The sequence below is a fragment of the Pseudonaja textilis genome, chromosome 4, assembly GCF_049901715.1.
Source record: "Pseudonaja textilis isolate UNSWEBS1 chromosome 4, rPseTex1.2, whole genome shotgun sequence".
NCBI classification, from domain to species: Eukaryota; Metazoa; Chordata; class Lepidosauria; order Squamata; family Elapidae; genus Pseudonaja; species Pseudonaja textilis.
In genome coordinates this window covers 23,227,818-23,248,048 of record NC_141993.1, presented here as the reverse complement: position 1 = coordinate 23,248,048, position 20,231 = coordinate 23,227,818, and the positions used below count along the sequence as shown (strand labels likewise).

Genomic DNA, 20,231 nt, shown 5'->3' with positions numbered 1-20,231 from the left:
GGGGTACTGTAAAGGCGTTACTATGACAATTCCACTGTGCTGTACGGTAGAAGCCATTTTAAGGTATAACAGGCTGTACCTTAACAACTGGAATCCAAAATGCACAGTGTCATTGTCAAAAGTACTGTGATTTGATACTATAGATATAATTCATTCCTTTCCGTGTGTGTGTGTGTGTGTGTGTGTGTGTGTGTGTGTGTGTGTGTGTATCTCCTGCAAATATCCACCTGGAAAAACACGTGTGGAACTGAAATCTTAAAATCTTGGTATCAACTGAATGAAAATAAAACTTATTGGGTTCAGAACAAAAAATTAGGCTGAACGCTGTACATATGTTGAAGTGGTTAATAATATAGCAGTTCATTACTGTTATAGCAACAGATAATAACTATTACAGCCTGGAAAATAAAGAATTTACTGTCACGGACAGGGAGGCGAGGCGACGGCAGTGCTGCTTCCCTGGCCGGTGGGTCCGGCAGAGGGAGCCCAAAGCCGCCCATCCTTTCCACCCCTTGCCCAGCCCGTCCCTGTCCCCACACATCTCCAAATGACCAGCAGCTCCAAACGCTGCAGCAGCACGGGCATCGGGCAGAGGCGCTCACTCAGTGGGGCTCAGCTTGGAGGAGGACGTGGTGCAGGCCGTCACTTTGCCTCCCTGTCCATGGATGGGTGGGCGCTATCACTGCTTTGGGCTGCCTCTCCCGGTGGCCCCTTCGGGTCCGGGCTGGAGGGACTTGGGAAGGAAGCCAAGCTCGGGTCGGGCCAGCTCTTTTGCTTGGCAGGCAAGCGTGCACCCGCGGCTCGCTTTCATGGCTCTGCCCAGCCCGCCCAGGTACGGCGTGTCCCTGGCGGGATGAGTGGAGGGCCCAGCAGGGAGGTGCTCACTGCCTTGGTGAGAGCTCCGCTGCCAGGCAGGAGGGGCCCGCCTGTCAGCTGCGCTGGGCTCCCCAGGCAAAGCCCTTTGTGCTCTGCCTGGCACCAGGCAGGGATGGCGGCTGGGTGCTTCTCCAGGGGTGGGCCGATCCTGCACTGCGGCCCCGGGAGATTTGCCTCCCCACGTGGGGTTGGGTTGCCCTGTTGGGCAGGGGAGGTTTTGTCATGCTGGTAGTAGGGTGTCATTTTTAAAAGAATTGGCTTTGCCTTCGAAGGTGAAGGGAAGGTGGCGACAAGAGTGCCTGAAGCCAAGTGTCTCTGCCGGGCTCCAGTTGCAGGGAGGAGCCCTGGCTGGCTGCGCCAAACGCTGCAGCGTTACACTAAACACTGCGACAGCACGGGGAGAAGGGAAAGCAACGGTGGCGGAAGGTCTCCCGATACGAAGTGCCCTACCACATCCAAGCAGTCACCGCCCGCCTGAGAATGCAAGGGGGGGAATTAAGTCACCCCCCAAAAAACGGCCTAGCCCTTTTTTCAGGGGTCAAAAAAAAATAAGGCCCGGCCTTATTTTGTGAGAAACACGGTACTTTTGTAGGTTTTATTTAGTGTCTTATTTAATCTGGGTCACTGATGTGTAATACAGATTTTGATGTAGGAATCAAACTATTTAATTGATATGGCATATAAATAAAGTAGCATCTTGTTCATTAGATGAACAAGGTGTCTTAAAACCACATTATTATAGCAAAATAATTGCCCTTTATGCAATAGATCAGGAGTGTCAAACTTAATTTCATCGAGGGGCTTATGTTTGACCTTGGAGGGCCAGGGTTGGTGTGGCTAGCTTGATGTCACTCATATGTGGGGCGCCTGTGGTGGCCCGAGCATTCTACCAGTGAAAACTGGCTTCCGAGCTCTGTTTTCAGCTGCGACAGCCTCCTGCAACCCTCTGCCAGTGAAAACGGAGCTTAGGAGGGCTGCGCGGGCCAGTCCTTTGCTGTTTCCAGGTCAGCCCCACGAGCCAGATCTAAGCAACCTGGGGCCTGAATCTGGCCTGCAGGCCTTGAGTTTGACATTACTGGAATAGATGGAAAGGGCACCTTTTTCAAAGGCAAGCTAATAAGAATCCAGTGTTATTACCTTGTAGTGTATAAGTAGTGTAGTTTATAAGTAGTGTACTGTTTATTCAGTCTGTAGCCTCCAAAATCTCTCCTCTGACTGGAATCAAATTTGGGAATACATAGAATATGTGTGAAGAGCAACAGCTCTGTATCATATTGGATACAGCCCTTAATATTATTGGGGTTGGTGAAATAATGATTTCTTTATATAAATGCATTAAAAACAAGTTAGCCTGAGTAAAAACGATGAAAATATCAAATTCATTGGGCATGGCAAAAAAACCAAAAATCTCCCTCCTCCTCCTCCATATTACAAAAACTGCTGAAATAATGGACTCTTTCAGAATTCACCATATTCTCAATGAATATGTAAAATGCTTCTGCAGCCTGGTTGCATGTCCTGATGCCCAATAGAGCAACTGTATTTACTCTGACACAAAAAAATGCCCTAAAGATATGATCCGTATTCACTTCCATTTTTCAGCATGCTTTTAAGAATGCCAAACTGATTTGTTATAAACCCAGGCTGTATAGGCTAAATCTCTATTTTTCTTAGTTAAAGAGTAATTCTGACAGTTCAGTTTCAGAATGAACTGAAAGCAAACAAGATTTTTGTCACAAGGAAAAAACTGTTATAGTCTCCTAGGAACTTAATGCAGATGGTCTTTACGCAAAGGGCATGAGAGAAATAATATTTGGGGAATATTTAAATAGCATCCTGGATTCAGGGCCATTTCTAAACCATTCTTAATTTTTGAATTTTGTTTGAGCAAACCAATATTCAAGTGTTAGCAAGTGCAGTATTGAGAAATTTCATTTTAGTTGTGGTCTAAACATTATGAAGGGTTTATACCTTGAATGGTTTAAGTTTTCATTTCATTGAATTATTAAAAAGAGAAATGAAATACCTTTTTTCTTCTTTTACTTGTTTTGTAGACAAGGAAAGAAAGACGAAGCAAAGATGATTAATCTGGGAACAGAATTATAATGGTAAATATTCTCCTATTTTATGTAATTTTTCCATTTAGAAGAATGTTTATCTTAACTTATTATTGGAATAACCTTCTTATACATCTGGGTTAATAAAGGATGGAAGAAAAGCTGTTGAGCCAGAGGATTTTAAAAGCAGGGCATTACAGAAAAAGGGATCATATTTTAAAAGCATTCTGATTAATCAGCTATTTGTGTCACATGTCCTCTCTAAAATTTGCTTTTCACTTTTATATTTACTACATACTCATTTGCACAGTTATATAAACTAGATTAACTTTCACCTAAAGTTAGATTTTTCAGGTGTGGCTATTGGGATGGTATCCATCCATTTTTCACCAGTTCTTGGTGACTGCCACTGACATTTTTAAGGATAGAGAGAGAAAGAAAGAAAGATACACTATAAAACTTTCTTCCAATAGAGAGCAATTCAATTAAATTTGTCTCTCTCAGTATAATATAATTTGGAAGTAAGGAGGAGCAAACTGTTGACTGGGGATGTATGTTGCTTCTAAATATGATTATCTTAAAAGAATATTTGTTTCATATGTGAGGGAGGGAAGGAAATACCACTTCCTTAAAACAAAACACAAGTTGGTGTACACATCTGTATTCAAATATTATTTAAAGTTTTTAAATGTGTTGCCAGATTAATTGGGACAAACCTTAATGGCAAAATATTTGTGTGTGCGTGTGCGTGTATTTTACAAACAATGATGTGTGATCCTGAAGTATGTTAAACTATAAGGGAGAAGCGACAATAAATCAGCATGAATAGTATGAAAAATTCAGTATGTCTGAAAATAAACCAAGATATGAATTCCTGTCCTGTAAGCCAATGGTATGCAAATGTTCTCTCTCTGATCTCCCTTAAATAATCATGAAATAGCACAATAGATGAGATGGAGGGCTTTCTGTTTGATCTAGCCAGGAGGACACTAGCTTGAAAGTAGTTAACACAGAAGCTAAGACAATAAAGGGGCCGAACCCGTGAATAGGTAATCTTCGCTTAACTATGTTACTTGGAACTGAAGTTTCTATTACTAAGCAATTCAGTTGTTTAGTGTGAGGTCACGTGATCACATTGCTTAGTGGCAGCAATCCTGGCACACTCTTTGTTGATAAGTGAGAATTATAGGTCATTAAGCAAGAATCTCCTTGCAACTTGCTGCTGGGTTCCAGGGAGGAAAGTCAGTGGTGAAGCCTGCTGGAAGTCAAAAGTCCTGGTCAGCTCACAGACACTGAAACATGTGGCTGCCACTGGGTGGGAGAGGATGTTCAGGTGTCCAGGATGAGCATGGCAGGGCTAGGTTGGCTGCTACTGGGTGAGGGAGAGCAGGAGAATGACTGGTGAGGCCTAGTATAGGTGTGGCAGGGCCAAAGTTTGCTGCCAGGGTACGAGTGACCAACACAGTTGCTATGGGAGGGAAGGAAGGGTGAAAGTAATTTATTGGAGTGATTGTGACCTTCCCTACCAGCTTCTCTATTGACTTTGCTTGTAGGAAGCTGGCAGAGAAGGCCTCAAATGGTGATGACATGACAGGACACTTCAACTGTCATAAGTGAGGACTGGCAAATGTCTGCTGGTTGTTGAAGTGCCTGAATCTTGATCACATGACCATAGGGAGGCTGTGACAGTCATAAGTACAAGGACTGGCCACAAAGTTAGTTTTTAGCACTGTTATATCTTTGGATGTTTGCTAAGCAGGGCAGTCTTTAAGTGAGAGCTATATTTAAATGAGAGCTATATTTAAAGAAGAAAGGATATGACTTTACTTAGTTAACCTTAATTGTTTGTGACTGGATAGATAGATAAACAGGATATTACAGAGTCAAAAAGTCTATTTATTAAAAAGGACTCTCTGGACAAATATATTAACCTTTGTTTTTTGTTTTTTTTTAAACTTCATTAATGATTTAACCATTCACGAACCTGACCCCAGAAAAGGGGACCAAAAGCAAAACAAAACAAAATCAAATAGGGCCACAATTTGGAAGCATATATAAATCTATCTAGAATCTGAAACAGAGCTTTAAAGTTGTAAATATTTAATTTCAGTATGTTTTCCCCAAGAGAAATTAAGTTATTAATGTACTTTGTCGATGTACCTAAACTGAATAAAACAACCCTTAGTGGAAGAAATTGTCAGGATTTTGCTGTCGTGCTAACTTTTTACTCAAGTTATTCTCACAGTTTTAAAAACCATTAATCTCGGAAGATTCCCAGGGATTTTTTAAAAGTAATTTTTCAGTATAAAATCTAGTATAAATTTAGTCAGTAGAAATTTAGTATAAAACCCTCTCTTAAGAATTAATAACTTATGTTGCAACATTTCAAAAGACAAGGGTTAAACGAAATATTTGCCCAAGACTATATAAGTAAGTTTTTCCACTTCATCAAGTACTTGCTATGAAAATGACTAAGTCAGTATTGCCACCAGTTATGCTAATGTGTAATAATTTTATTAAAACCTTTCCAATACAAGGGTTGTGATTAATGTAACATAATTTTAAAGGAATGAATTATTTTATAGTTTGTTCTCGATGATTCACCAAGATATTAGACTACATATTATATTATAAAGAGTTCTCAAGTGACTCACAAAATTCAGATCCAATATCCCTTATGTGAATTTTTAAAACTCTGAAAACTTTAAAACTCTATTTAATTTAAAAGTTTAAAACTTTAAAACTCTATTTAATTTAAAAGTTCTATATAACATTTCAGGATTTTTTATTTTATTTTAAATTTAAAAAAAACAACTGTAGACATGAAAAACCGTTCAACATTGTTAACTATTCTGGATTTGAAGGTTTTTATAAGCGTAAGAGGAACTTATTAAACTTCTCGTACAGAAAACCAGGGTGGATATGTGACCAATCCTTCATCTAGATCAGGGCTGTTAAACTTCCAGCCCATGGGCTGGAGGGTCACATGCTGACCATGCCCACACCTAGTTTAGTGAAGGGGGGAAAAGTCCTGATACATCACATAATGCTGCTGTGATGATGTGAGTTTGACACCCCTCATCTAGTGTTGTGGCCCGCCGTCTGCCTGTGGAGCTGGCAGCAGAGTTGGACAGTGGGAAGGAACAAGGGCCAGTCCTGGAGTCTGGGGAGGGCTCGTAAGAGGGATCTGCATCCAACACAGAGATGGGGCCAGGACCATCTGAGTTATGTGCGGACTCCGGAGCCTCCAGAATCTGACATCAGCAAGGCAGAGGAACAGGGGGAGCCTGTTCCCAGTGCACACTTGTGCAGAGCTGCCAGAAGGCAAGAACAGTTAAGACAAAAGAGGCAAATTGTGAGTATGGCTTGGAGATGATTGGCCCCTCCCATAAGACATAAAGGAGGAGCAAAGGGACATGAGCCTTTGCAGGAAGCAACTTTGTTCGTTCTGGTCGTTTTAAAATCTAAAGCTCCATGTTGACTTTCTGCTCCTTTTGGCATTGTACAGCTAATTGGCAATTTAGTTGTTGGCAGCATTTTAAGGGAGATAAAGGTGGATGCTTATCAGCGTTATCCTGAAAGACTCGCAGACTTCTGTTGGACTATTCATAAACTGTTTGGGACTCATTATGGACTGTGAATGCATATAATTCACAGCCACTGAAATAAAAAAAAAAGGGTTTTGGGAACAGCGTGTGATTGTTACTGTCTCAGGAAGCCTTGGTCAGTATATTTAGAAAAACCAGGGTTCTGAGCAATAATCAAATGTTAATCCACAGATTCTCAATTTATTGATTTTGTGTCCGCTCTCACTAACTACAAGCGCACATTTAAAAAAAAAAATTGTTCAGGCTTGCATAGTCAAAAGTAGGAGTATTATCAAAACTCAGTTGTGTTTTTCGGTGCTCTGGCCAACAAAGCATGGAGTAACTTTTGGCCACACTTTGCTTTGCAAGTTGTATATGCTTTTTTGTACAAAGCAAACAGTAAAACCTGGAACATGTTTTATGAGAAGGTGATATAACTCTGACTCTTCTGTCTAAGCTCTCTTACAATCACAACAATTTCAATCAACCATTTATTAACAAGTTTTATTGAAGTGGAGTTACACAGATGTATCATTTTAGTAGCTTAACAGTGTCACTAGATTTTAGAATTGTTTTCGATTGAGAATTCTTCCTTTAATCCTCTAATTTCAATCCTATAAAGTTTTCTGTTCTCATGTTGGAGATATGTATCAAAGAGTTTAAAAGTTGGATGATTTAGAATTTTGTCGACAGGAACGTAAAATAAAATCAAGATAACAATTGATGGTAGAGGGTTATAGTTGTCAATGGTTTTCTTATCTACTTATCTATGAGAAAGATTTAAGATGATGGCATTTATTGACATGGCTAAATTGCCTCTTTTGATCAGAGAAAAGATAATATCTATGTTTATTATTGACTAAAAACCCCTTATGGACTTTTGTGCAAAATAGAAAATAAAATAAAATTATGATTTATGGTTTTGATAAGTAAATAGGATAGATTATAAAAAGAAGACAGTCTTTCTTTTTCTCCTATTTGGAGTGAAAATATTCTTTGGAGTTTAGCAAATATCCATTTTGTAGCATCCCATGCTGTCAGGCCTTAATTAAAAATTGCATCAGTAACATAAGGAAACATTATGCATTTTAAACTCTAAAATCATACTTATATACACCAGATATTGCTAAAGAGGAAAAAAAATTATGTTCCTTAAAAATAAGTTTGGATATCACATAATGATGGGTGAGGCTTGCTTTTGGCCAGCAGAAACATCTCACTTCCCAATCTCACTTAGAGAGGAAACTGCTAATTTTCCATTGACCCCAAAGCCCGAATATGAACAATGCTTTTCAGAGTTCAGTTTTTTTTTTCTTGCCATGCTTTTAAAAATGCAGAAACCGGGATTTTTTTTTTCAACAACCTACATTTTTGAAGGGTGCTTTATGTCTCCTCCTCCTCCTCAATCATCCCTACGCTGGATTTAAGAATTTAGTTAGACATAATATCAAGTATTAATACTTAGAATATTATTATCTGCTATTATAGATAGGCAAATCTACATATTATAAAAGGGAGGGGTGGGATACGACAGAGTTAATTACTGGTTCGGGATTTACAAGCTTCCCTGTATGCTGGGAGCCGCGTGCCTGTAAATCGTCATCAGCACGCTGCGTGCAGAGAAGCAGCCTTTGAAACAGCCTGCTTTTTCTGCTTTTTTTAACTGCAGCTGTGCCTCGTTTGGCAGCTGAAGTTGAAAAAGCAGGAAATAAAGGACAGGTAAGAGCCCGGGCGGGCAGGTGGACAAAAACATCAGCAGACATAGAACCGGTTCTATGTCTGCTGCTCTTCAGAGTTACCGGTTCTACAGAGGTGGACAGAAACGGTAGAAACCCACCCCTGATAACAGGTCTTGTTCTTTGATTCAGGAATAACAGAATTTTTTTTACTTTTGTGTTCCATAATAATGATGTTGATGGTAGTAATAGAGCGGATGCACATGTGTGCGTATTTGTCTGCACACATGAGTAAAGTATTTGAAGGAGTTTGTTTTATATTGCATAGCAAAATAGTTGCACAGAGAAATAAAATATGAAGGTAGCATTGGAAATGCATGTTTACGTATGTGGCCAATTTATCACATTTAATTTCAAGACTTAGGCTGCATGGTGGCATTTTAGTCCTGAATCATGATTTGATAATTTCAGCAGTGGAAAGGAAGTAACTAAAAGTCAAAGGAAAAGCTGATCTGTTGCACTGTTACCAGAAAGGAAGTTGCATAATTTTTGCCATGAACTAAGAACTACTGGAGGTTGACCCAGCCTTCCATCCTTCCGAGATGGGTTGTTGGGGGCAATAGGCTGACTCTGAAAACCACTGAGAGAAAGCTGTAAACCACTGTGAAATCTAAGTCAGGGGTGTCAAATTCAAGGCCCATGGGCTGGATCCGGCCCATGAGGTGCTTAAATCCGGCCCACAGGACCAGCCTGGAAATACTAAAGGACCAGCCCACAGTGCCTCTGGCAGCAAAAATGGATCGCATGCAGCCCCCCATGCATCGTGTTCACGCTCCATGGCCTCCTGAAGCATGGGATGAAAAACAGGGTCAAAATGGGCCAAAACAGGCTGGAAAATAGGCTGAAAAACGAACCGAGAATTGGATCGAAAAACAGGCTGGAAAACAGGCCGAAAGCGGCCCGCACAGCCTGCTTTTGGTTGGCAGAGTGCTACAGGAGGCCATGGAGAGCACAAATGTGGCATTGGGAAGCCCGGCGTGGACCCCCTGTGCCCCATTTTGGCTGGCAGGGTGCTGCAGGAGGCATCCGTCCCCCCCAGCACCCCCAAGGTCTAAGTGATATTACTATACGATATGTAATGCATAAGAAAAACTTCAGATTTTATAGATATGCTGTATAACATTGGTCTACTCTGCAGTACTTACATAGCAGCATGCGCCTCTGCTTTTTCTTTGAAACAGCCGTCTGTTTCTCTGCTTGGAAGCCTGTCAAATTCTTTTAGCATAGCTGTGTAAGGTTGGTCTTGTTACATCCTGGGGCCTCGTATCTCAGTGGATCAAAGAACGTACTTGTTTGGCTTATAAACAAAGACATTGTAATCAAGAAAAATTCGACCTCAATAGCAGACTTTGCTTTTTCTCCATGGTTTATTCATTCTGGAGTTTTTTTTTGCTTAAAGCAGGGCGTATCAATACAGCATTTTATACCCTGATTTTTTTTTCCTTTATTGCAATTACAGTAATGCAAATTAAGATCGTTTCCCTCCATCATCAAATTATTTAGACAAATAGAGGTGTAGAAATACCACATGGCTAGTTCCACACCAGTGTGGTACTGAAGGCAGAGACATTTGCAATGATGCCTAGAAGTAGAATTGGATCCAGGCAGAATGTAGAATCCTATAGTACCATGATAGTGAACCTATGGCATGTGTGCCAGAAGTGGCACATAGAGCCATCTCTCCTGGCATGCCAGCCGTCGCCCGTTACTCTTCTGGGTTCAGGTGCATACAGGAATGCCGGCCAGCTGGTCTTCGTGTGCGCATGCGCGTTAGAAACCAGAAGAGCAGCTCCGTGTGCACCAGGAAGCTGTTCTTCCGATGTCTAATGCGTGCGTGCTCCTGTTTTGGCATTCGGTGCTGAAAAGGTTCGCCACCACTGCTATAGTATAAAGCTAAAATTCCAGTTTTATACAATATAGCGCCTAAAAATAACTGAGGTATTTGAGAATATATTTGTAAGCAAGGAATTCCTATACTTGCAGTTAAAAGACTTTTAGTTCTGATAAGAAACATCTTGAAGGCATGATATTGTGAAATTGAGAGAATGGGTGATAACAGTTATGACTTTAAGGAACAATTAAGTAAGAAATAGAAAAAAATAAGTTTGTAAAGTGCTGAATCAAGCAGCAGCACTTAAGGTTTCTCTGATTTTTCACAATATCCTAAGCTTTAATTGAATTTTTTTTTGTGCTAATATGTGAACACACCCATTATGGCTTAACATTGTATGGCAGGTTTTTTTTAACAAACCCAGGGCTAGATTAGCCTGATTTAACGTGATATGTGAATTGATTTCCTTCTCTTCCATCACCCACCTTGTCCCATATATTCACACCAGACATGAAGTCAAATTAGTTGTACAAATTGAGTTTATTGATCCATACAAGCCTCTCTCTGTTAAGTGGAAAACATATTGGTATCAGAGGTAGTATTCAACAGTTCTGACCAGTTCTGGAGAAACAGTAGCGGAATTTTTGAGTAGTTCAGAGAACTGGTAAATGCCACCTCTGACTGGCCCCGCCCCATCTGTTCTCTGCCTCCCAAGTCCCAGCTGATTGGCTGGGCCTTCTTTTGTTGCCCTGCACAGGAGAACAGAGCTGGAAAGCAGGTTAGTGGGGTGGGAATGGGATTTTGTAGTAACCTTCCCCCAGGGAGTGGGGAGGGAATGGAGATTTTGCAGTAACCTTGCCCTGCCACACCCACCAAGCCACACCCATAGAATTGGTAGTAAATTTTTTTGAATCCCACCAATGATCGGTATAGACAGAAGGATTTAGATAAATCCTTTCAGGCTTGTGCCTATTGATTGATTGATGGATGGATTTGGTATTAAGTCTTAGTGACCTCATGGATAGATTCTCTCCCAAATGGCCTTCCAAATGACCTTTTGAGTCTCTTGGTTCATAATTCATTGGTTCATAATTAAATTGATCCACCTTGTTGATGCCATCCGGTCTCCTTTTTCACCTTCAACTTTTCCAAGTATCATGAGGATCTAAAGGAACTGGGGTCCCCACATGATCAAAATATGATAGTCGGAGCCTGGTCATTATGATAGTGCTTTGGAAGAAAATGTGGGCTTGTTTTGCTTTGGGATCTCCTTAAAAGTCTTCCTACAACACCAAAATTGAAATGTGTCAAAGTCTTATTACTGCTTCTTGCAGATCAAACTGTTGCAACTCTAGTGCTATAGGAAAAACCATTGCCGCAACAATTGTAATGTTTGTTGGTGTAGACCAACGTACTTATTAGGTCAATTCCAATTTATGTTAATCTATGCTGTCTTAATGATTTCCTGTTTGAATACCTTACGTTTCCTTTTAATGTTTTAACAGAGGGATATCAAACTTGCGGTGAGCTGGATGTGTTACATGCTGGCCATCCCTACCCCGGGTTTAGCGAAGCGGGGAAAAAATTGCAATACATCATGTGATGACATGAAGCCATGAGTTTAGCATCCCTGTTTTAATAAGTACTTTCAAAAAAAAGAAACTAAAAGTTGTATCCGTGATTATTAATGGTCTTTACTACTTATGGTTTTTGATCTTTGATGAACTTACCTTTTTAAAGTTTTCCTGCGTCATAACTAATTGCTGGATTGCTGTAAAAAGTGTTCCTTTCCATTTACTTTGCCATCACAGTCTGAAATATGATTGATTTAGATATGAAGCTTTGCCAATAATTTTTAGTTGATAAAATATCAAATCATATTTTAATTAAAATAGCCAATGATTCTATAGAATTTTTCCATAGGCTCTCATTAATGGGAGAATTATTGAAATGAATAGCTTTTTGAGTTTTTGGGGTTATAGTTTCATCTAAACTCAACTCTTAGTTTCTCCCAAGTCCAATAATTCAAAGAATTACCTGTCTCTAAATTGGAATAAAGTTAATACTATTAATATTTAAATAGACTTATTCTAGAAAGGAAATTAATTACATTTTTCCTTCTGATTTGCATGAGATTCTTTTTGCTGTTCTTGTTTGCAGCATTATATAAAGGATCGTATCGAATCTTCCCCTTTTTTAAACTCTTTTGAGTTTCTGGGTTAAATGTTCTGCATGTCTGTTCACTATATCTCCCTTTGCTATTCTTTGCCAGACCATAAAAATATATGACTGTTATCTGTTTTTATATGACTTGTGTCATATATAAACTTCTTTATACAGCTTCTATCTAGAGAAGAAAGAATAACATCAGATATTAAGTCCATCTAGGAAGTCCTTGACTTCTGACCAGTCATTGAGCAAACCTTCGAAGCTACAATGAACCTCCCCAGGGTGATTTATAACCCAGATTAGAAATTCCACAGGCTGCGCTTCCCCAATCCCAAATGATCTCATTTTGGATGTTGGTGACTGGCCAGCATTTACAGCTGTTTGCATGGAATATGCGATTCTGTATTTAAAACTTTTTTTGCTGGAAACATTTACTTCCACTTTCTGTCAAACAGCATCCATTGATTTGCTTAATGACCGCAGCATTTGCTTAACAAATCCCTCTAAAAAGGCCATTAAAATCAAGTGTGGACAGCACAATTTAAAACCATAATTATGAGCTCAGTTACAGTTTGCGGTGATTCACTTAACAACTGTGGCTAGACAGGTTGTGAAATGGGGCAAAACTCACTTAACAGCTGTCTTGCTTGTTGGAAATTCTGGGCTTAATTGTGGTCAAAAGTTAAGGATTACCTGTATTAACTTCTTATTTGAAACTGCTATTTAGAAAAAAAATTATTGGGAAAAAAGAGTCTTGGAGACTTGACAACCTATTAATTAGGTTGTTATCATTATAACAATCAAGCTTCCTGGAACCTCATGGCTTTATTAAATCAGGAATTCAAAGTTCCTATACTAGCTCTTGCTTAAAGGAACAATTATTTTATTATTACTTATACGGTGGTTAGTTTTTACATATGGTACATCTTGACTACAATAAAAATCAAAGGTATGGTCTGTGCATACCTACCTTAAGTACGGTAAGTATGCAACAGAACATGCTTAGTTAATCCATTGGCCAGCCAACTCTTTAAACGCTTGTGTATAGATACTTGTTTTCCTAGACAGTACATCTTAAAACAACTTTTTTAGTAAGTTCCTCCCCACGCTATCAAAGTAGATCCTGGGTGCTGCGCTGCAATGTAGAAAGGGGAAATAGAGCAGCCAGCATGAGGGAAGGAAGAGGAGCGGGGAGCTTCTTGGACAGTGGCCTCCTCCTTACCTCATTCGGCCGCTCCGTTGCCCGTTTCACCATTGCAGCCCCGCACCACAGAGCTTTCCCTACCCACCACCGCCCAGATGCCCTAGCTTCTCCCAAGCATTTTTTTTTAATTACCTGATTTCCAGCTTTGTCGCATTTCTCGCCATCGTGTGCATGGAAAGAAAGGTTTGTGTGGGGCTAAAGTTTTTTTTTTTTTCACTCAATCAAATCCAACTTCACGTGATCTTTTTCTTTCGTGAAAAGTTGGAATTGATTTATTGAACAATTTCTTTAGCCCCATACAAACTTTCGTTTCCCTGCTCGCGATGGTGAGAAACGCAATGGAACTGGACATCAGGTAGGCAAAGAAATGCTTGGGGAATGTTGGGAAAGCGAGGGCATCTGGACGGTGGTGGGCGGGGAAGACTCTTCTGCCCACAAAGAGAAGGGGAGGGGGAAGAGAAGAGATGGCTGGAGGAGCTCCATCTTGCTCCAGGCCCCCCAAAAGGCAGCAACAGCTCAGCTGCTTCCCTTCCCCACAAAGAAGACAAGCAGGCATGGCGGTGCCACAGGCCCTGTGGAAGGGAGTAGGGAAGGCAGGCAAGTAAGCCCGGCCATGGGGCTGGCGCGAAGGCCGTGGGGAAGCATGACGGGGCTATGGGCCACATGGAAGGCAGGCAGGAAAGGTTGGGGTAGGGAAGCTAGCTAGGCTGCAACTCACAGGTTTACTTACCAAGGCAGGAAGATCAGGGCTGCTCGGTTGGGCCGCAGGCACTGCATGGGAAAGCAGGCAAGCCGCAGAGACTGTGGTCAACACAAGCGTGGAGCCACACAGTGTGCTATGCCAGGGAGGCAAGATGAGTGACTGGGAGGGGCTGGGTGAGCAGGCGGGGGGCCCAGGGCCAGCCAGAGGTGGCATTTGCCGGTTCTCCGAACTAAAAATTTCCACTATCGGTATGCCAGAACCGGTCCAAACCGACTGAATACCACCTCTGGTTGTAACCTTGGGCAGATATCTAATCCTGTGTTATAATGTGTTTACTATAATAAACTTTTACCTAAAGTTTATTTAAAATAGCAGATAAGAAAAGCTCTCTAGAAGTACATGTTATTGACATAACAGCTCAGATAACATTGTGTTGCATTTAATTTATTCTCCTACCTAAAAACAGACTTCTCTGGCACAATTGATACCAGTTTATTTAAGTAAGCAATTACTGGGGTAAAAGGGTCTGTGAAACTGGCTGGCTGCCTGCTCGGAAGGTGATCTGCCATTGCTCCAAATCTGTCACACACCACTGGAAACCAGTGCACATTATGAAGGAAAAGCTCACGGCAGTGACTGAACATATCCTACCAAAACCTTTGACTTCAGAAACCTATGTGAATCCCCCTGTCATTCTTCCTAAGGAAGAGACTGGCTACGAAAGACTGTTATGGCACCAAGTGAAACAAATATTTCTTGATAATAAAATGATCATAGTGTGTCAATCCAACTATATTCCTCGAAATGGTAATATTGAGGCATCGGCTGCAAAAGTATAATATCCATGTCAGATTTTTCCCTAATAAGATCATGATTCCCTTTGTGGGGATGGGGGGAATCTAAATAGAAGAATCTCCTCCCTCTCTTTGTGGAACGCAACTTTCTACTTGTCAGTATGGAAACAAGGGCCTGGGAAACACTACACATCCTGAAGCGTGTGCCACAGATTAACATGATAGGACAGGGTGTCAAACTTAAGGCCCATGGGCCAGATCTGGAAATAGCAAAGGGCCGGCCCGCAGCGCTTCTGGCAGTCAAAATGGGGTGCGGGGAGCTGCGTGTGTCCCTCCGTGCGCCATTTTTGGCCTGGGTGGTTTCCAGCACAAACACACCTTGCCGGCCCAAACACACCTTGTTTTGACCAGTAGGGTGCTCCAGGAGGCATTCGTCCTGTCTCTCTCCCCTTCTCCCCAAGGACCATCCTGCGGAAGAGAACTACAGTGCTGATCCAGCTCTCGAAGAAACCCAGTTTGGCACCACTGTGCTAGGAGCTTGCATCAACAATGTGATCCTAAGCCAGCAAGGCTTTGTAAATTTTGCTAAGCTGCCATCCATAATAACTGCCCAGGGGGAAAGTGCAGGTTTCTTCTCGGTCATGACTTCCCACACTAGCAGGCTTCTGCAGCGTGGCTTTGTTCATCTCTGCTCTTTGCTGGTCCTGTATGTTCAACAGGAAAATGAAAAGGTTGAAGAAAAACCAGATGGGAACATCAGCTACACTGGAAGCAGTTTAATTCTTCAATGTAAAATCACCATGTTTATTTTGTTGTATGCCCTTTAGTTGATGGGAGATGTTTGTTAATGTGACGGATAAAAATATCAGTTAAACTACACAGAGAAAAAAATACTGTCCGAGTTTAGTTTATCTGGATTGGGAGTCTAATTATCAAAATCAGTGAAACGGGGCGTTGGTTCTTACCTGATACGCTTCTTTTCGTAGAGCTGTCAAGAGCGTCCAGGTTGGGAGGAGCTCCAGTCTCGGCTCTCACAGGCTGAGCTTGAGATTGAGGAACGCCCCTCACCATCACGTGGTCCTCGGGCGCTCCCCAGTTTTTGCGAAGACGAGAAGGAAGGTCCTGTTCTCATCACACTCAGGAAAAAAATATTAGTTCGCTCGGTCGAACAGCAAGGTTTCCCACCAGACGGCCTACGGGTGGGGCTGGACGCTCTCGACAGCTCTACGAAAAGAAGCGTATCAGGTAAGAACCAACGCCCCTTTTCCATAGAGCTGTCTCGAGCGTCCAGGTTGGGACATACCAAAGCTTGGCTAGTCCTGTGGGTGGGCCCCCGTCTGGTACAGAACCTCTCCTGGAACCCTGATGACCCGCTGGAAACCTGCCCGACAGGAGAACCCCCTGGAGATTGGAATGCCTCAACGAGAGGGCCTAAAGAGGAAGCGGAGCTGTCCATAAGGCAATCCCACTGGAGAAGCCAGCAGATGTTTACTGGGACCGTGAGGCGAAGAGACTAGGCAGATCGGCCCGGACCCTGTTAGGGACCCGGGTCGAGGAGCCCGGGCAGGGGCAAGGGAGGGGATCTTCCCTGGAGGAGACCTGGCCGGGATCGAGGGGAGAGGCCCGCAGTGACCGGGGAACCACCGTTGCGAGGATAGCGATATGGCGCCCTAGGGTATTATGAGATAGACCCTTGTTGGGAATTCCCCTGGGAGAACTCTAGGCCAGAGTGGTGGAGGGGAGGCACGGATGTGCCCTAAAACCAGAGGCCGGGGGGACCCGGCAATGGGCTACCTCCATGACCCGGGAGAGGAGGAGGGGCCCCTCTGCTAGGGTCAGGGAGGCCCCGGAGAACCAATTGCCTGGACGTAGCGAGTTCCCGAACTGCGGCCTGTCCTGGCGGAAGCCAGGTTCGGTTCCGCCCAACGGCGAGGCGAACGACCTTGCCCAAGGACCCAGCTGGCCGAGGGCCGCCTTGGCTGGGAATAAGGGGGTAGTGAGGGCTAGAGATCCGTGAGAGGACCGGGAGCGCAAAGAGGAACCCCAGCTAACATGGGATGGGGGTAGAAGTGTTGCCGGCCAGTTGCCCTGGGGCAGGGAGAGGCGGGCAAGAGTGCTCCGGGATAGGAGCCTATGTCAAGCAGGGGTTAAAGGTCAGAGTAGGGAGTGGCTTTCTCACTCTCCTTCCTCCCGTTTTCTTTCTTTCTTTTTTTTTTTTTTAAAGGCAGCCTCCTGGGGGCGACTGCATTATCGGGAACGACGGAACGAACCTCTCCCGGATCCCCGGGAGGGCTTCCTGGAAGAGGTACCTCCAGACCTTTCCGATTCCGATCGGTAGGGAGGCCTGTAGGGAGAGGATTGGTAGTACCTGGAAAGGGAGGAGGAACGGGAAGAACCCTGGCGAGAAGAGGGAGAGGAACCTCTGAAGTCAGACCTCCTAGAAAGGGCAGGGAGGTACTTGCGCTTGTTCCGGGTCTCGGCCAGGAATGGATCGAGAACCGGTCCAAATAGCTTCCCCCCAGAGATGGGGGCTGATGCTAGCTTAGCCTTGTTTTTTACGTCCGCTTGCCAGTGACGGAGCCAGAGTAGGCGACGGGCGGTGACCTGGGACGAAATGGCCCTGGTGGAGAATTTTGCAGCCTGGAAGGTGGCGTCTGCAAACTCGGCCGCGGCCAGGATCTTAGCAATGTCCTGGTGCGCCCTGAGATTGGCTGCGGGAACATGCTGCTTAAGCTGCTGGAGCCACTTGATGGAAGACCTGGTGAAAAAGGATGCGGCAGTGGAAGCCCTGACTGCCCAGGCGTCAGAGAGGTGAGCGCGGCACAGGGCCAGTTCAGCTCGCTTGTCCTCGGGCTGGAGAGCCTCGAGTGACTCGCTGGGAGTAGAGCGGGAAGCCAGACCTACCACGGGCTCGTCCACGGGGAGGGGATCGAGCAAGGTGGAGAACTGCGGTTCCAGATTAAAAAAACGCTTGTCCTGGGCGTTGGGGGGGGAGGGGGCCCCGAGGAAGCCAGCTGCCTAGAGACCATGTCAGAGAATATGGGCGGGACAGGAATCACTTCGGTTTCCACCACAGGCTGGGAGAAAATAGAGTCGGGAGGAACCCCCGCCGCCGCTGGATTGGGTGGGGGAGGGGGGTTCAGGCCCGAGGTATTCCTGGCCTTGAACAGGAGGGACCTAAATAGGTGCGGTTTAAAGAGCCCCAAAAACGCGGGCTGGCCTGGAGAGAGGCCCTCGTCCTCCGACATGTTCCCCCTCCAGGGGTCCTGTTCCCGAGAAGAGTTCACTGTCTATGAGAGACCCCATTTCGAGGTCCTGCTCGTCCCCAAGGAGGGAAGGGTCCCTGGGTTCCTGGGCCTCCATCCCCTCCATCTCCAAGGGTAAGGTCAAGTCCCCTTGGGGAGCTGCCTGACCATGCGAAGTTGCTGATCCTAGAGCCTCGGGGGCCGCAGGCCGAGGAGCCAGACCGGCCAGCTGCTGCATCTGTTGCGCTATCCTTTGCCGGATGGCCAGCTCCATAGCCTGCATCAGGTTTTCGGGTATTTCCGCCATGGGGGGTGGGCGAACCTCCTCCGGGCGCGGTCCTACAGCAGTGGTGGGTAAGGTGGCCTCAGGGGCCTGTCCAGGCTGTGAGGAAGAAGCAGAAGCAGGAGAGGAGGGGAGAGGAGGATGGGTGGAGGTTGATGGGATGGAAGGGTCCAGAGGCACAGAGCTTGACTCCTTAGAGCGCCTGTCAATCTCCCTTTCAAGGGCCCTGTGTCGCCTGAGGGCATCCCTTTGGGAGGCTTTGGATGGTTCCTGTGCCTGTTTGCGCAGGTGGTGGGATTTAGCCTTGGCCTTCAGGGAAGTGCCACGAGAGGTATTGTCGTCTGCCATCTGGAGAGGAGAGAAAAAAGGAAAAAACTTTTCTGATTAATGCGAGGCGGTTAACGGGTCTGGATACGGTCTAAGCAGAGGCTGGAACTCCCAGTGCTCGTATCGCACCCCCCTTTTGCCAAGGGCAACAGGGATGTTCTGCAACGTTGTTGAGAAGTAGGGCCTAGGCCAGGGGCCAATCAGCCAGAACAAACGCCAAGCTGCCCCTGCCGGGCGAACCGGGGAAGGGGAATGGCCAGCAGCTAACTCCCTTGCTGGGGAGAAACTATGGAGCCAGGGATTCTTGTGTCTAGAGGATTCTTGCAAGGTACCAGCAAGGATTTGAGCAGTCCTAGGATCTGCCCAGAAATCAAGGAAACAATGCGGCCTACTGGTAGGCCTCTCGTGAAGACAGACAACACTGGGGCCACAGGCCAGAAGTAATTCAAGCTGAAAGCAGGTCTGGATGCGGCCTACGTAGAGGCCGGGAATCCCAGCGCACGTTTCGCGCCCCCCTTTTAGTCAAAAAATTGTTTAAAATAGAGGTTTGGTACGAATCAGGGCCTAGCCCAGAAACCAATCAGCCAGAAGGTGAACGCCAGGCAGCTACCCCTGCCGGACGGACCGGGGAAGGGGGGGGGCGGAGCTGCTACCTCGCCTGCTGGGGGAAGAGCTGCAGAGCCAAGGACCCTTATTTCTGCAGGAGGCCTGTCAGTATAATGAAGAACAGGTTGAGATGTAGGAGTCCCAGGCTGCCTAATGGTCGGTTAAGGCTGCGGCCTGTAAAAAGGGCCTCTGGTAATGGCGGACGGCCATGCGGCCACTCACAAGATGGCGGCTGTTCCTGGGCACACCCAAGATGGCGGACGCCACAGGGGGCCCAAAATGGAGGCCGCAAGTAACGGAGGCAACCCCAGCGGCGGTAAACTCCCAAGGAAAAAGAGAGAAATTGATCCTTTGGGAGAAGCAGGGAAGCGATTCCCTGGGTTAAATGGCGTTCGCGGGGGGGAAACGGCGGCTACAGCGAAGAGAGGCAGGAGGAAACGAAGCGGCCTCGCGCGGAGCGATTAGGCGGCAAACGAAGTGGGGGGGGCAGCGCTCGAAGCGCTCGTTTTTCCCCTTAAAGAAACGGAGCATATGGTATAGAAACACTCCCTGGGGAGTTCCAACCTGATTTCCTGCGCTGCCTGCTGGAATGGTCCACGAAGAAACGATGAGAAAAAAACCTAAAGTGCTGAACGACCGGAGCAAGAGAAAAACAGCCTGCCTGCCACGAGGCTGAGCAAAAAACTGGGGAGCGCCCGAGGACCACGTGATGGTGAGGGGCGTTCCTCAATCTCAAGCTCAGCCTGTGAGAGCCGAGACTGGAGCTCCTCCCAACCTGGACGCTCGAGACAGCTCTATGGAAAATATACAGTG

At 44.9% G+C, this 20,231-nt stretch overlaps 1 protein-coding gene and 1 pseudogene across 7 annotated transcripts in view; both read left to right on the top strand.

The window, feature by feature from the left end:
• Positions 1-20,231, top strand: part of SGMS1 (sphingomyelin synthase 1) — a 73,734-nt gene that overhangs the window by 15,146 nt on the left and 38,357 nt on the right. For 5 of the 7 annotated variants that reach the window (XM_087932364.1, XM_087932361.1, XM_026719908.2 and 2 more), the window contains exon 2: positions 2,931-2,984. The exons of the other annotated variants lie outside the window; for them this stretch is intronic. The gene's annotated coding sequence lies outside the window, so the exon portion shown is untranslated. The remainder of the gene's footprint in view (positions 1-2,930; positions 2,985-20,231) is intronic. 7 annotated transcript variants of the gene reach the window in all.
• On the top strand, positions 13,784-15,411 carry LOC113449022 (large ribosomal subunit protein uL10m-like; annotated as a pseudogene).